The 3,189-nt window shown below is 36.7% G+C and overlaps 1 long non-coding RNA gene across 1 annotated transcript; it reads right to left on the bottom strand.

Moving 5' to 3' along the window:
• Positions 1–1,871: 1,871 nt before the first annotated feature.
• LOC135208865 (uncharacterized) lies at positions 1,872–2,879 on the bottom strand. The gene is made up of 2 exons (XR_010313231.1): positions 2,598–2,879; positions 1,872–2,034 (listed from the first exon to the last, which is right to left on the bottom strand). It is a non-coding gene; the product is annotated as an uncharacterized LOC135208865 (long non-coding RNA).
• Between the last annotated feature and the right edge of the window lie 310 nt (positions 2,880–3,189).

Genomic DNA, 3,189 nt, shown 5'->3' with positions numbered 1-3,189 from the left:
TGGCTGGAAGGCCTTTCAATAGCTTGAATCGCCACTATTGGCCATTTATTCTGCATGGAGTTTAGTTCTTGAAAGATCAGCAATATTGCATGGGCATTGTCAGTACGGTGTTGCGATAAGTTGTCAACATTAAGATTAAGTATTAAGATTTTTGCACTAGTGACTGGATTTCACCGTACACTGTTCCTGTTATCCAAATCCAGCCTCTATACCATTGTTAGGAGAGGAATTAACTTATGTATCTTAACCTTTAAATTTTCAAAAAAAATTAACACTAACCTAGTATAAGCAATACTTTTAAAATAGAGATATTAAGTAAATGCAAAATATGTGTCATTATAACTGAAAGAGAAACCCATTGATAAAAATAAATCTTAAATAACCCCCACCCCCACACACTCTCTCTCTCTCTCTCTCGTTCCTCATAAACGACACCGCCATCTTTCAAGGCAAGAAACTTTCCCAATAGACGATGACAGAAGAGATAGGTTGCGGGGGGGACAGATGGTCTGCTGGAAGCCATTGCAGGTCACAAGGTATTTCTATAGAGACTTAGAATTTTCATCAGATAATCAGCAAGTTGTTTTTGGTCAAACTTTCCACTCATTTATTTCTGCTTCGCCACAGTTTGAAAGATAAAGACTATCCCAATTTGGCTTGGTAACAGATCAGCAATATAACAGTTAAAAGGAAAAATTAATTGGATATGAAATAACTAAATTTTCAACATTTTTGTCTATGGCACCAAAGTAGGCTGCTAAAAACATACGTAAAAGCTCTGCAATATTAGTTAATCTATTTTATGACTCTTGAACCAAAGTCTTTAAGTTATTAAGGTTCACTTTATTTATAACTAAGAATTTTGAACTATAGTAATTAGTATCAACATTCCATAGGCTGCCAGCATTTATTATGATGCAAGGCAACTTTTAACTTGAAAATATTAATAAACAGCCATTAGACTTTCGAATAACTTTACATTTTCAGGAATATTAAAAAGGGAACAAATAAGACAATACAAAATTTTTCACCTATATTTACACAGTTAAAAAGTACAGTATAAAATTTACATTAACTCTTGGCAAGAGATTAAATATTGGTCTTTATACCACCGTAATTTAATTGTAAGCATAGTTATTTTAGATTATATTAAATATCCATTACTATCTAATGTAGATTAGACTGTCAAGAAAACCTTTAAGTTTAACGGATCATACACTGTTGCAAGTTATGCTGCACAAAGAATATTCTCACCATTACGAGGGCAGCAGACATTAAAAGTTAAATAATACTCAATCCGAAGACTATTCTTAAATACCTCAAGGGTCGAGTCAGTCATGCAGTTGCTTGTCAGATACAACTGGTCAAGATAAAAAAAAAATCTTAAATTAACAGTGAAATAACTCTTCCACATGTTCATCATTAGATGCCATCTAAAATTTACAAACTGTCTAAATCTGTTCCAGTCTTAGGAGCCCTTCGTGAATATGGAGTCGAATGTTTGAACTGACAAAACTCCGAATTGTCCCCGAAAAGTGTGAAAGGTCACCAGTCCGTTGTCTCTAACTGGCAAAAAGTAATCAGAGTACCCAGCTTCAGGGTCCTTCAGACTCAGTTCAGACAGATTAACACACAGAGTGGCGTAGTGGAACCGAAGTACGTACTGCCAGTGACGTTCCCCTCCAAGTCAAGACTACCACAGGTCGAAGAATTTATCGAAGTATCCACAAAGCTTATGTTAAGCGGACGCAGCGAGAATTTGTCTGGATCTGCGTTCACCTCTGCCCTGGATACTAACTCGTCTGTGATCGGTTGACCAAAGGTAACACAAGTTTTGCGAAGCGAAGTCTTCAGCGCATTTAGGTCTTCTCCCTTTATGACATCTACTAACGCAATCTGCGCAGAGCCACGCACTTTGCGGTGCAGTTTAGGCGTCGTGTATGTTTTGACGAAGTCTAGAGAGTCTGCCCGAATCAAGAGGTCACTGTGGCAAGTCCTTCCTAGTAAGTTCTTCATTTTCCTGGACTTTAGTTTCTGAAAAGAAATTAAAGTAGAAAATCCTAGTGTTACTTTACAGTAGCAAACAAATTTAAGCTAGGAGAAGAAAGTTACGGAAATTTAAAAAAATGAGAAAAACCCATTATTACTTCAAGTAGCAAACTTAATTTTAAGCTAAAAGAAGAAACCCCTCAAAGTACACGGCTGTGATTATTATGTTACAGTCATTACATTTAAAACCTCTATCAGAATAAAAACCAAAGGATCAATAACGCACTAAAGGCATCTAAAGAAGTATAAAAAAAAAAAATTAAACATGCACCGCTTTACCCCGTACAGCATATCTAATGGTCATGCTTTAAATAATGACAAAGTAATCTTAAATGTATTGGAGATTAGTTGTACGTACTTTTAGAGCCTCAAGGAAATGCAACTAGGTATGATCAGAAAAGAAAAAAAAGAAATAATCTAAACTTTCATACTGAAAACCTAAGCGTTGCAAGATATTTTTTAAGCTTACTGGGAATTCCTCCTTAAACAACTGAAAACCTCTGGAAGAATTACAGATTTCTAAAAGTTATCGATATGCTAATACTCACTTTACGACATGCATTGTAAACGATGCTGAAGATCAGATAGAGGAAAACACCAACGTACACCAAAACTATGGGCGCCAGCACTCCCATGAACAAGATGACTTCTCCTTGGGACACAGATTGCTGGAAGATTACTTTAATCCCCTCGAACATAGTTAAGAGGTATTTACTGTAACAAAATATGAACAACGGTGGTAACGTGTAGCCCCAACGCTTCGACGGAAACCCTGGTAAAATCGACTTCGTCTACGAGTATGGAGCTCCTGAATTTGAACTGTACGAAACTCTTTCCAAATTTCGTCTTAGTTACTGGAAGAAAGGAGCCTCCGACGAAAGTTCCGTTTCCAGCAATCCCTCCCTCCCCCGCCCCCCGCAAATTCTCAAACTTCGCCGTTCAAGAGAGACTATCATTAATGCCTTCAAAGACCTTGTTCGACCATTTACTAAGATATAGTTTACTATGCATCCGTAGTCTTTTATTATACATCTCGTGTGCGGAAAATGTTCGTCAAGATAGTTTATGAAGATATGCAGCTTTCACGAAACTTGAACTTCTATCCATTAAACAGACCTTTGGTGCTAATGAAATGCAATC

The sequence above is a fragment of the Macrobrachium nipponense genome, chromosome 35, assembly GCF_015104395.2.
Source record: "Macrobrachium nipponense isolate FS-2020 chromosome 35, ASM1510439v2, whole genome shotgun sequence".
Classification (NCBI taxonomy): Eukaryota; Metazoa; Arthropoda; class Malacostraca; order Decapoda; family Palaemonidae; genus Macrobrachium; species Macrobrachium nipponense.
This window is presented reverse-complemented; position numbering and strand designations above follow the sequence as displayed.